This window comes from Podarcis tiliguerta (genome assembly GCF_965153285.1).
Source record: "Podarcis tiliguerta genome assembly, chromosome: 7".
Lineage (NCBI taxonomy): Eukaryota > Metazoa > Chordata > Lepidosauria > Squamata > Lacertidae > Podarcis > Podarcis tiliguerta.
The window spans coordinates 51502312-51516693 of record NC_139540.1 but is presented as its reverse complement, the minus strand read 5'-3'; the positions used below and the strand labels follow the sequence as shown (position 1 = coordinate 51516693).

The 14382-nt window shown below is 42.5% G+C and overlaps 1 protein-coding gene across 1 annotated transcript in view; it reads right to left on the bottom strand.

Annotated features, from left to right (window-relative positions):
- DOK6 (docking protein 6) overlaps positions 1–14382 on the bottom strand; it is a 172626-nt gene that overhangs the window by 77465 nt on the left and 80779 nt on the right. The window lies entirely within an intron of this gene.

Genomic DNA, 14382 nt, shown 5'->3' with positions numbered 1-14382 from the left:
TTTTTCTGATGACCAGTGGAATGGACTTTATCAAACAATGTGTGTGTGCACGTGTGTGTGTGTTGGAGCTGCAGAATTGTTTCTAGAATAACCATTCTGTCACACATGATTTATTTATTTTTATTATACTTCGAGAACCTTGGAGCGATAGAGCCTATTCATTTTCATCTGCTTTGGCTTTGTGAATTACTTCATAATACAAGCCACTTGTCTGAATTCCTAAATTGGCAAATTTGTTGCAGTAGCAGCAGCAAATAAGTTTCCATCTCAGAAAACTCTACAGCATCAGCAAGAAGAAAGTAGTTCATCCATCATGCCAATTAGCACCACATACTTTTGCATTGATGTGGAGTTCTTTCACTTTAAAGTGAAATGGTAATTCTAGGGATATCCAAGCCTGAACCAGAAAATGCAACTTTGGCATTCATCTGAAATATTCCAAGGGCAAAGATCAGCCAAGAAAACTAGCATGGGTTTTATGGATTTGGTGAAGAAATAAGTTACCAAAATGTATTAACTGCAGAATAAGCAAGCTCTTTTTCTGCTTTTCTTGGTTTACACAAATATTTCACATTAGCATCAAGAATGGAGGAAACAACACAATGATCAGGGTTTGACTAATAATCTTAAGAATGGATCAGCTCAGAAAATAGGGTTATGGATATTAAGTATACACTGGGGACTAATTTGTGTCTGGCTTGTAGCAAACAAAAAACACCTTGAAGTATGATCTAATTAGTTTTCCAGGCTCTCTAGAGGCTTCCCACAGACTATTCAGTTTTTCCTTAGGAGCCTAATCCCTCAAAGACGTGAGCTTTATGAACCCAATAGTACCTTTGCACAAGTTTAGATACATTTCGTTCCAACTTTGTTCTGCTATGTAAAAAACAAAACAAAACAAAAAAACATGATTTAGCTTCTAAAGTGTTCTGCCTTGGACAGAAGGTACTGGGGTGCCCAACAGATTCATCTGCTGTAGGTCCTTCCACATGTCACAATACAGCCTGCAGTTAGCTAAACTGCTTCTTGGTCAATATTTCTAGGGTTTGAGCACTTACCAGACTGCATTTTAAGTGAGCAATATTTATTCTGGAAGCAAGCAACACCTGGAAAGCAGTTTTACTGGATGCAGGTACACTTGCTGCTTTGTTTGCTTAAACCTCTTTGTCACTTACTAGGAGCAAACTTAGGCATTGCATATCTTTTGAATTGGGAAATAGAGCTGCGGAAGACTGACCCCAAAGTCTCCGTTTTAAAGCTGTTGTGCATGATGTCGGTTCTCATTAGTCTAGGCTCCTCAAGCATGGAGGTGTACAGCTGCCAGATCTTCAGGTCTGACCTGAAATTTCCAGGTTTGCCTGGCCCCCTCCAGGTGCAGGACTTGAATCTCCAGCTGGGCAAAAGCACATTTAAAAACATTAAAAAGAAGAGGACTGTGCTTTGTGTGTAGCTTTGAAGCCCCCTTCCCATCCCTACTATGTGGTGGGAAGGGAATGCAGAGGAAGAAAAGAACTGGACTGGACTTATGAGTATGTATGCATGCCCAGCACAAGGTGTAGGGCTACAGAAGCGTGCAGAGCATTTGGAGTGCTGAGAGACAGAAGTGGAGACTGGAGAGTCTGAACAGGAGGAGGTACATCCCTATGACTCCCTAGCAGCCATGGAAGAGCCAGTGGACACCTGCAAACACTGACAACAAAGCATAAGGGCCTTAATATATTAACACAAAAGGCGCAGAAGCTCTGTGTTCAGACCGCTAGCTAAAACATTTTTAAAAGTGGCAAGGAGGGTTTGGCAGAAGCTCCCACTGAAGATAAAGATTACTTCCTGAGCTGGGCATATTGTAGTGATTTCTTCTTTCTGCCTGGCGGCACCAAAGCAAAGAAACTGAGCAAGAAAAAGTGTAAAAAGCCAATTCCTGCTCACTCTGCCTCTTCCTCCACCACTTCCCTTCCCAACTTCCTGCAAAGGATCAAGGAATGGTGCTGAAGTCATGGAGCCTGGCTATGGTAATCCCCTTGGACTGAAGCAGCTATTATACTTTAATTGTTTTTTTTAAAGTGAACTACATTTCCAGCTGGGGTGTAGTTTGGGTGGCTGGAACCCCTCTTTCCCGTCCTCAAGGAGAGCTCAAGTGACAGCAATTGCCAGAGGCTTCCAGCATGGCAAGCAGACAGTGAGAAGCCAGGGCAGGGAGGACTTAGTGGTGGGGATGGGTGTGGGTGAAGAAGACATAGTGGTGGCATAGAGGTCTCAGATGGAGGGATGCTAGTCGTCTTCACAGGTACCAAAACAACAGTGGCAAGTAAAGCAGAGGCAGCAACAGTCATCTCAGTGAGGTGAGTGGCAAGAATGTAGGGCAGCCCTGACCCACTGCCCTACCCGCACCCACCACCAGAGACAAAATGTCTCATCTGGCCACCCCTGGACATACACCTTTATTTCATAATGGCTGTTAGCTGCTTCTGTATATTATAGAGAAGGAAAATACATTAAAAAAAACACACGAAAGGAGCAAATTATCAAATAAATGTTTTAAAAGTAATTTATGATTTTTAATACTACTTCCACATTTTTAAAAGATTGCTTAGCTTTTTTACTTTCTTGAAAAAAGGCAAAATGAGCAAGGGTCTCTCAGAAGTCATTGTTTCTCCTCATATATATATTATAGGTGGATCTGTGATGCTAGTCTATACTTCTGCATTGATGCATGGAGTAAACATTTGGCTGGAAAATACAGTAAACCTGTATACTTCACAGGGGCCATCATACACAACTTTTTAGAAAGTTATCCCAACAACATAGTTGTTACCTGAAAGCCAAATCATATGGGGATGCCCATGTGGTTGAGGACAACAGAATGCTGGTGCGTGGTGCAGTAACTGTGCATGTAAGCATGTACAACCATGTAACCTCCTGCCCAGGAGACAACTTGAGAATAATACCTAAGCTACCCTGAGCTCTTTCACAGAAGTGAAGGTTGAAGCAAATAAACTGTACAAACATTAGGAAAACCACATATTGTTTGAGGCATTCCCTGGTGGAATTCCTCTCAGCACAACCATGTGGGTGGCACTACATGCTAATCATTCAACTTCCTGGCAGCATCTGCGGCACTGAAATAATGTATTAAATACAGATCTCAGATAATGATCTAATGGCATATACGTAAGGCCAAAACCCAGCTAAAGCTAAGGCAGTCTGGATTTTATCAGTGCCTGGCTGGGTGACTCTGGGAACCCTAGTGTACTGCCTATGAAGAAAGGTGGGATAAGTGCAAGAGATAGGGGAGCTCATGCTTCCATGCTTCATTTTGTGAGAAACATCATGAAATCAACCACAATATTCACACAGTTAGATGGGTACACATTGGAGCAAGAAAGTATATACCATAAAATTCCAAGAGGAGTATCATTTTGTTGTATACGATAATATTTCATCTTATTTTATCCTTGAAACAACCACAGTCATGTGTAGGAACTGAGAAACAGCGATATGCTTAGGGCAATTCAAGTGAGTATTTGGACTGAGTAGTAATGCTAGCATAAGCCTCCCTTATCCAAGGTCAAACCCATATTCACTGCTCCAGGGAAACTGCTTCAGGTAGTATAGTTGCAGAAAGCCACTGAGGCAATATGATGCTAGCAACACAGATAGCCAAGTGCTTTGGAAGTCTGGGCCCTTTGGAACTTAAATAATGGAACCTATTGTTTAGAGTTAAATGCCCCAGTTGCAACCCTCTCCATTGCCATTATAAGTGCCAGTTAAAGTTTTACAGCAGTAGCTGCATTTACCAGACTTGAAAAGGCCTCATAGCATCGTCAGTTGGCCTGAACAGAAATATTGCCGGACAAAATGGAACTAGAGAACTACTCATTTCTTATTTGCTGTAGAAAAATAAAGAAAGGTCAGAGCTGCCCCAGGGCAGCTGCTGTTTCACACTTTTTTAAGCAATAAAGATTATGCTTTCCTTCTAAGAACAAGGGGCAAAGGAATAAAGCAGCTGCAAATGCTGAGTCCTTTGCTTTGGAGAACGATAGCAGGTATGCAATCCAGATGTACCCATATTAGTTAGGAATGTGTTTGTAAACTTCTACATCTCTCTCTCTCTCTCTCTCTCTCTCTCTCTCTCTCTCTGTGTGTGTGTGTGTGTGTGTGTTTCCTTCTCTCCACCCCCTGCTAATCCTCTCTCCTGAAATCTAAACTGGAATTCCCATAGCCAAATGTAGAAAAACTGGGGGAGAGGGAGAGAGAGAAGACTGCCCAAATTGAAATGCAATGAAGACTTTCCCTATATTTAAGAAATTGTGGGTTTTGTTTGCAAACAACTGTGGAATACAGAAAAGAGGCAGGGAAGGGATTAGCTTAGCCCGAGAGCTGTAACTATAAATGCCAAGTGTGCAGCTGGGCTACAAACTGGGCAGGAAGGGAGGCAGCAAGCGGAACAGTGACAAGAGGAAAGCTCAGAAGCCTGGGTCAGAACCTGGTTGTCTCTGGGAGCATTTATTTCCTTCTCCCATTCAAACAAAGTTGATGCATCTGAATACCCGCTAATCAGTTTCTAGGAAGGAAAGATCAAGCAGACATGATGGCGTGTGATGCCAAGAGTCTTCCAACGACCCCATGCAGTACAGTCTCACTTCTTTTTGAAAGGAAAGATTCCTAGCTACTCAAAGAACAGGAACAAGAATTGAGTGTGTGTATTCATCTGTGAGCACCAAATCCATTACATATCTCCCTTTCATATAGGAAAAAAATTCTCTCTGGAATAGAAAAAAAGGAGAAAGATTGGATCACAATCTTTCAAAGATCTGAACTATAAGCTACATATAAACTTTAAAAGTAGCATTTCAGTCAGTCAGTGATAAAAACTGTATTATATGGCTATTATTAGAATTTTAGAAATTACTGAAATCATTTTGCAGTAAACTTTTTCCAGAATATTATAATTTTTTTAAAAAACCTGGTGATGCTGAATCTTATCAGATACCATTTGCATTGGTACTCCTTGCAGATGCTCCTACAGAGCAAAGATTGTGTTCAGAATCATCCCCTTTGGTCACCTATACAGCGAAATCTCGTGTTACGTACTGCCCTCCTTACAAATGCTTCAGGTTACGCGCTCCATTAACCTGGAAGTTGATGCTCCCGGTTGCGAACTTTGCCCTGGGATGAGAGCAGAAGTTGTGCGCCGGTGGTGCGCCAGCAGCAGGAGGCGCCATTAGCGAAAGCATGCCTCATGTTAAGAATGGTTTTGGGTTACAAATGGACCTCCGGAACGAATTAAGTTCATAACCGGAGGTACCACTATATCTGCTAATCTGAAGAACAGACCCAGTTCAGTAGCAATGCTCCCAGTTAAACAAACCATGTTTTTGGGGGGAGTAGGAGTGAGCACTTGGTCCTCTCACTGTTTACTCCTGACTTCAGAAAAGATTTCCTGCTTTATTAAATCTGTTTCCTGTGATGTCCAAACCAGGAAAATTGTGACCTGAGCACTCCACACAAACTAGACTTGTAAACCAACATCAATCAGTTCCACATGCAGAGTTCCAGATTGCATAGAGGCCTATATGTATAATCTGCTGCTATTCAGATAACTATATGCAATGCATGGATACTTGGGAAGGTATTTAATGTAGTGCTAGGGAATTCTACAGATGAAGTTCCCTTCTGTTGGGTTTAGCATGTGAAGGAGACTTTAGCTAGCTAGCTAGATAGATAGATATAGATAGATAGATAGATAGATAGATAGATAGATATAGATAGATATAGACCAGTTATACCATGCATAATTGTTGACTGTGAAATTATTCTGAAAGCTTACTAAAAGAAGGACTTCCTTTTGCAAAAGCCATGCTGATTTTTCCCTAGCAAAATGTGCTTTTCTATATGTTTATGAGTTCTAGTCTGTCTTAAAAAAAATGTTTTTCATTCATTTACTTGGGCTTGAAGATAGCCCGACGAGTAATAATTTTTTGGATTCCCCTCAAATCTGTTTAAACACTGGTGCTATCTTGGCTAATGGCCATATTTCAACACTTTTGGAATGAAGCCTGCTTTTAGCGATCAATTACATATTTAGTTAATCGTTCAACAATTTCACATTTAGATTCTAAGAACTTTTGAGTGAAGGCCATCTGGCACTGACAACTTTATGCTTTTTAATTTTAAAGCTTTGTCCTTTGTCACTGAATTAAAAAAAACACCACAATCTTACAATATTTAACTTAGTTACTGTGGTTTTTTCTCTCCTTATTAGTGCATGTATTCATATATAGAACACATTTAGGAACTTGCAAATTTTGCAGAATTGGTGAAATTAGTTCCACAGTTCTATGAAATTTAATCTACCTCCTCTGTTGGCATCCATCTGTCTCAAGAGACAATGGAGTGTGCCTCTAGGGGTGAAGTCAAACTGCTGAAGAATCACAGCACCTGCTGTGGCAGCAGAGACAAGGATCTCTTAACTGCTGCCTCCTGTGCAGTTTTAGATTCATTAGCAAAACACAACATTAGTAGTGTTTTTAATAAACTTTTGTCTACTAAAAATGTCCAAAAAAGAATACATATCGCCTTTCCCTCTCCTTGCTATTGATTATAATAGGAAAGAAAAGTGAGTCCTCCAGGGAAAGCAAGTGTGAAATTTTGCACACATACGTTCTCTTTCTTCTTTGAAGAGTTGATCTCCAGGAATCTTTAAAGTTGCCATGGGAGCCACATATTTTCTGAAGCCTAAAGTAACCTTATATTTCTTATAAAGCAGAAATTATGGATAATCATGCACACTCAAAAATATATGGCTACTCATATGGCAAAGAGTCACAAGTATTTGCATGAATGCCCAAGGATAGTGTGCAAAAACCTAAAACATTTTTTAAAAAGCAGTGGAAGTTTCCCATCTTAAAAAAAATCCAATTTGGTACCACTTGTACATAATTTTGCCCTATTCCATGCAATGCTTTATCACCAATTTAATGCTTAAATAACACATAAGATTATATCTATGCTGAAGCAGACATTCAAACAGCATAACCTATATCCTGAGAGTCTACTGAAGGCCTTGTTATCAGTTCACTTCCGTGGTAACTGAGACCATCTACCTGCCAATTGAAACACAGTGCAAGTGTATTTTTTCTGCTCACTTAATTATCTCAGAGGTGAAAGGCAATTAAACACTCAAATTAGTGAGGTTTTTCTTAAGGAAAGATAGATACACAGTAACTTGAAATATTTGTTTCCTGATCGCTGTTCATTTCTTTACAGCTGCACTTGCCTTTTCAGGATTTAACAGATAGGATCCTGTTAGCACAAGATTAGCGGTATTTAAGCAATAGTCTACACACCCTGAAAGCAGAGGTGTCTCGGGGATGAAATGAGCATCCTTTTACAGTTTTAATGTGGTATTTGCAGCAAATCCAGACAACCAATCAAACACCTGTACAAACCTGGTCACTTAACTCCATCTGAAACTCCATCTGGTCTGGTGCCAATAATTTTGACACACAATCCAGAGTTCCTAACCTGCAAGCTTTAGGTAACTCATAAAAATCACACGGGATATGGTGAGAGCTAAAGTGATGTAAGCACATCTACAATCAGCATCAGGAACTGGTATCCTTCGGTTGCTGTCTACACCAGAGACCCTGGGAAGGCCAAACACAAATTCCTTGTGAGCAGGAAAAAGCAGCTATAGTTGCCTGCTTTATTTCTCTGATCTCAGGGCCTCCTCCTGAATCAATTAGCCCCCTTCCATGCCCTATCAGTTCCACACAAAAGGAAACTGTAGGCGGCAGTATTCACTTTTTCTTGGCTCAATCTCTTCCGTGAAGTATATTATAAAGGTAAAAAAATTATTTTAAAAATCCTCCTTATCCTCCCTTATCCTCCCAAGCAACATTTATGATGTATTGCATTCCAGGGGTCCATCCAAGTAAGAAATTATTAATGTTGTTGCATTTCCTGTATGAGTTAGTTCTGGAATTTCCCCTGCGAGACTAAAAGTAGTCATTCATATATGGCTTTTAAAAAAATTAGCCGAAAACTAAATAAATATGGATTGACTCATCTCATCTTCATTAAGTAATAAAGAATTTTTCAAGAGCAGTTTATCATCATCAGCTCTGGGTCCATTCCAGTCCGGTTTCTGCGCTGGTCATGGGACCGAGACAGCTCGGTTTCCCTAACAGATGATCTTCATAGACAGCTGGATCGAGGCGGTTCGGGGCTGCTGATTCTTCTAGATCTGTCAGCAGCTTTCGACATGGTCGATCACGAACTCTTGGACCACCGCCTTGCCGACGTGGGGATCCAGGGAACAGTCCTTCAATGGCTGCGCTCGTTTCTCTCTGGTCGGGGACAGAGAGTGGCGCTTGGGGGTGAATTGTCATCGCGCCACTCCTTGGTGTGTGGAGTACCTCAGGGTGCGATACTCTCCTCAATGCTTTTCAACATCTTTATGCGCCCCCTCGCCCAGCTTGTCCGGAGTTTTGGGCTGGGTTGCCATCAGTATGCTGATGACACCCAACTCTATCTGTTGATGGATGGCCACCCTGACTCGGCCCCAGACACACTGACCAGATGTTTGGAAGCTGTGGCTGGATGGTTACGTGGGAGCCGGTTGAAGCTAAATCCTTTGAAGGCAGAGGTCCTCTGGCTGGGACGGGAAGATATGGGATTGGGGGGGCAACTCCCATCTCTTGCGGGGGCGCAATTAGTGCCAGCACCGTCCGTTAAGAGTTTGGGTGTAATCTTCGACACCTCCCTTTCCATGGAGGCGCAGACTTCAGCTATAACAAAGGCGGCATTTTTCCATCTCTGCCAAGCTAAGCAGTTGGCTCCTTACCTCTCTCGCCCTGACCTAGCCACTGTGATCCACACGACGGTCACCTCCAGACTGGATTATTGTAACTCGCTCTACGTGGGGCTGCCCTTGAGACTGACCCAGAAACTCCAGCGGGTGCAGAATGCTGCAGCGAGACTCCTTACGGGGTGCTCGCTGCGAGATCACATTCACCCGGTGCTATACCAGCTGCACTGGCTCCCGGTGGAGTACAGGATCAGGTTTAAGGTGCTGGTTTTAACCTTTAAAGCCCTATACGGCCAAGGACCCTCGTACCTACGAGACTGCCTCTCCTGGTATGACCCACAGAGAAACTTACGGTCTTCAAATAAAAACATCTTGAAGGTCCCAGGCCACAGAGAGGTTAGGCTGGCCTCAACTAGAGCCAGGGCTTTTTCGGCTGTGGCTCCGATCTGGTGGAACACTCTGTCACAAGAGACCAGGGCCCTGCAGGACTTGGCATCTTTCCGCAGGGCCTGCAAGACAGAACTGTTCCACCAGTCCTTTGGCCAGGGCACAGCCTGACTCCCTCCTTCGGCAATCTTCGCGGAGCTCTGGCCCAATGGTTGCCATTGGTTTGATTTGAATTAATTTTATAATGAATGATTTTAGAGTGTTGTGTTGCATTGCACTGTTGTACTGTTTTATTGTCGTTAGCCGCCCTGAGCCCGGCTTCTGCTGGGGAGGGCGGGATATAAATAAAATTTATTATTATTATTATTATTATTATTATTATTATTATTATTATTATTAGATGCAGGCTTCAGCAAATGAAGGGATGGAGCGAAGGGATGTGGCACACTGTCCTGGTGAACTTGCTTCCCTCCCAACTGTGAAATTGCAGAGATATTTTATTTATTTAAAATATTGAAGCAGGCCATTCTGAGCAGCTGCATGGTGATGCTGGCTACCTCCTTAACTCCAGCATTAGGCAGAAGGTTGTTCAGCAGCTGAATGGTGAAGACGTCCAAAGAACAGCCATCAGAGCCATGCAGAACCAAACCAACAACTCTTCCTCCACTGACTTTTTCGGCTCTGGGTTAACATTTTCAGTAAACTATGCAGCACAACCCTAAGATACCTTTTCTTGGTCAATCCAATACTCATCAATGTATCTATGAAGTTGGCATTTTTTTTGCCTCAGTGTGCATCATTTTACAATTACTACACCCCAACTCTGCCTGTCTAGCTGGCCTTGCACAACACACATTTTTGAGGAGAGAGTTGCATGAACCAACAGCACATTAAAATCCACTATGTTCTTTGTGCCATTTAAGGACTATATCTGTCTGGAGTTATTAAGGATTTCAGATTCTATTTTTATGAGATCTTCTGGTGATTCTTGACCCCTGAGCTATGACGTATGTATTCCTCTAAAATTTTTACTCAGTATGTCAGGAAAGACTTCCCACATAAAGCTTGTTGAAGGATGCTTCTGAGAAGTGTGCTACAAAAAATAAACAGGATGAGGATGAGCAACAAGGTCTTATGACACCCTTAAAACTAACAGATTTATTCCGCATAAGGATTCATAGCCTAAATACCACTTCATTCGAAGACGTGGGCTTTACTATGTAAAACTTATGCCACAATATATCCATTAAGATGCTGCAAGATTGTTTGCTTCTTCTTGTTTTCCTTGCTTACTTGCTTCTACATTTGACTAATACAGTGGAACATCTCGGAACCCGAATGCCAAAACCCAGAAGTAATTGCTTCCATTTTTGAACATGCCTCTGAAATTGAACGGCTTCCGAGGCACGTTTTTTTCATTTCCCCCCATTAACTTTGCATTTACTTTGCAGCATCCATTGATCCTCGGTTTTTGAACATTTCGGAAGTCAAACAGTCTTCCAGAACGGAATATGTTCGAAAACCCAGGTTCCACTGTATGGCCACACAAACACACCAGGAATTTTTCACCAGGAAAAGGATGAACAGCATGTTAACATGAAGTAACACGAGGTGGAGAACGCTATAGAAACCCGGTCATACATGCATCACTTCCAAATTGCAGAAATGCATAAAGGTTACATTTTGTAATAGTCATTACCATCTAAACTTGATGGGTGATGATAAACACTGTTAGGTAGGATTTTATAAGTCCTTTTGGGACTAGGGTGTTTGTTTTGATGTTGAGGAGGTCCAAGGCAACTAGTTCTTTGGGTCCCGATTTTTGAAACCATATTACATTGATGTGTACGGCTATGCTTTCTCCTAGCGTCAGTGAGGTTGATGGCAGCAGGTGGTGCAGTGTTGGGTTAAAAAAGCCTCATTGGCTTCAATAACTTTTGGTGTTTCATTTGCTGTTTCATTTGCAATTTGTAGGGCGAAGAGTGCTCCTAGCACAGCTACGACTATGGTGGATAGCTTCATGGAGAGTGGTATGCTGGTAGGGTTGGGTTTTGTTGGTATGATAGTTGCTATAAGCATTCATCCTGTTAGCGAGCTACTGATGGTAAGGCAGATAGTTATAGCTGTTGCAGTTCATGGGGTTTTAGTGGGATGATTGTTCCCAGAAGTGCTTACAACTTTTGGCAACTCATTACTTCACACTGTGAAGTCATTGTTTTAATTAATATTTGATGCATCCAGAAATAGGCCTTAAAACCTTACCATTATCTTGACCTTTCCCCAGCTGATTTGATCTGCTGGGCCATTTCACTGTATTTCGATGAGGCAACATGCTACATCAACAGGGGTGACAACATGTATTTTATGCCCTTTTACTATTTCTCAAGTCAGTTTCTCTACTGATAGCTAAACTATCTACCAAATTCACTGTTTTACTTTTTAAACATTAAACATTTACATTCTAAGTGCTTGTTATTTTTCCTGTTCAATTTAGAGATAAATATTTTTTTGGATACTACACAGTGGCCAAGAATGGTCATCCCATTGCACCGTATAAACAATGGTTTTCAGGCCTGTCTGCATCCCTATGAAATCTCTTTTATGAAATCTAAAAGCCTGGGTGGTGGGGCTCATCTATACTGGTTCTAGTATTTATATTATTTTAGAACATACATTAAGCATTCCATAGTCTCTACGTGCCAAGACTGCCAAGCTTGATCAGGGCAAATTATGCATGTTGGGTACCTTTCACTAAGCAGTAAGGCAGAGTCCTCGTCAAGCTATTTCACTTTGTCTTTTGAAACAGACTGCAATAATGCTGCCAAAACCGAAGAATAGCTACCTCATCCATAAAGGCTGCCAGCACAGTGAGGCTACTTTCCCCTGGCCAACAGCTCAGCTGAAAAGCCAAAATGTAATGCATGTTTCTTGTGTGCATATATTTCTCTCTTTTTTGGAACGTGAAAGGAGAAAAGTTATATATAGACACACACACACACAAGCATACAGATCAAAAGCTACTTAACAAAACAGTTATTTAACAGCTTAAAATTACTCAGATGTGCAGATGTCCTTGAAATTATTGCCAGCTGTTGATGTTAATGAAAATGTGGTTACATTGAAATAATATCACATAAAGCAGGGTTGTCATTTCTGTCCACCATAGTACAAGATCAAAGTTCTTGTATTAATTTATAAGACACTTAACAGCTTGTGTCCTGGTACCTTAAGGATTCCTTCCTGACCCCTAGGGGTTTCAGGCAGCCTGTCAGCTGGCCTTTCAAGACTCAGATGCAGGACTCATATCCACCACAAACTGCACATTCAGTACTGTAGCCCAGTTCTGTGGACCTTCCTTTGCACCAAGATTACAGCTGTTCCTTTCCTACTGAACCTCAGACACTTGGCAAGACTTATATATTTCAGTTGACAATTTAAAGATTTTTTTCTGTTTTGACAAATTATTTTAATCAATCTCATCCATTGTATGCTTTTCAAATTGTTTGCTTAGAAACATTGGTAACTAAGTGGTATATAAATATTTGCTTCAGATGCAAATATTGAGTTAAAATCCAGTGGGTTGAGCAGCTTAGGTTCCAGCAGATCAACACAATGGGAGAATGGGAAAGAACTGATCATCACAAATCAAACCCAGGCAGCCCAAGCAGCAACAGGATATAAAATGAGAATGCTGTAGACTCACTCGTAGGATTCACTTATGTTTCCACCACAACCTTTGTACCGCAGAGCAGGGGCATAGAAAGTGGTGGCAGTCTGCCCCAGGTGTCATCCCTGAGGGGGGGGTGACAAAATCCCTCCTGGGCGGATCACCGCTGTGCCAAACAGCCCCCCAGGTGGATCCCCACCATGCCAATTGCTACCCCTGGGCGGATCACTGCCATGCCAGTCGCACCCCCCAGGCGGATCGCTGCTGTGTGGATCGTTCCACCCCTGGGTGCACGGCATGTGCACCACTCTGGGCGCCCGAGTGGCTAGCTCCGCTGCTGCACCCCAGAAACTGCAACTAAACTCCATGGCCACATCTCTCTCTCAAGCTTCTCCTTCCACCAGGAATGCAGCAGGAGCTGTACTCTGGGAAACCAGCAAAAGAAGGAACCAGCCTCAGAGACAGAAAACAAGGTGAGTCTGGGAGGCGGGATCTCCAGGGGGAACCCTGACAACTTGCCCATTCCAAATGCAATGCAGCAGCCACAAACACCCCCACCCCACCCCACTTACACAACCCAACAGCACCCCCAGAGATGGATACCTCTGTAAGGTGGGGAAATGCCAAGACCATCCAACACCACCTCCCAAACCTGAGTGCTGCATGCTGCAGAACTGCTTTGCTACAAAAGACACATAAAAAGTCACCAGTTTCAGGGAGCCACATACAACCACTAGCCCTCATTGACATTTCACTATCTGATTGCCTTGCAGCTAAATAAGAGGCAGCAGCTGTACCACCACTTGCTTCAATTCAGGAGAATCACACCTGCAGCAAGGCAGGTGACAGTGGAGGCCACTCTCCATAACCACCGCTCCTGCTCCAGTTGGCCACTCTGTGCTTTGCTTAGCAGGAGATACCCCCTTTGCCACAGCAGGAGGAACCCCACCCAACCTGAAGGCCCCATGTCACCAACGCATGGAGTGCCCTTGGTAAGCCAATGGCTGCCCTGGATATACACTCCACTCACCCAAATTAATGAGGCAGTGTACAACAGTATACACAACTATAATATAAACATATTTCTGTTATTACTGTTGTTTATCTTGAGGGCGATTTGGTGAAAAGGCAGCATGCAAATTTGAAAAATGAAATATTTGAATATAATTTAACAATATAGTAAGACAACTCAATACAAAGGCACTTATCACACACAGAGAGCTAGTGACATAATCTGTATACTTGTGTGTGTTCAATTGTGAAACAAGCTACCAATCTGCAATACATTTTTAGTAAGCATGCCAACAGCAAAACACATCTGTAATTTAAAATGAGTAACTAAAGGTAAAGGTAAAGGGACCCCTGACCATTACGTCCAGTTGTGGCCAACTCTGGGGTTGCGGTGCTCATCTCGCTTTACTGGCCGAGGGAGCCAACGTACAGCTTCTGGGTCATCTGGCCAACATGACTAAGCCGCTTCTGGTGAACCAGAGCAGCGCACGGAAACGCTGTTTACCTT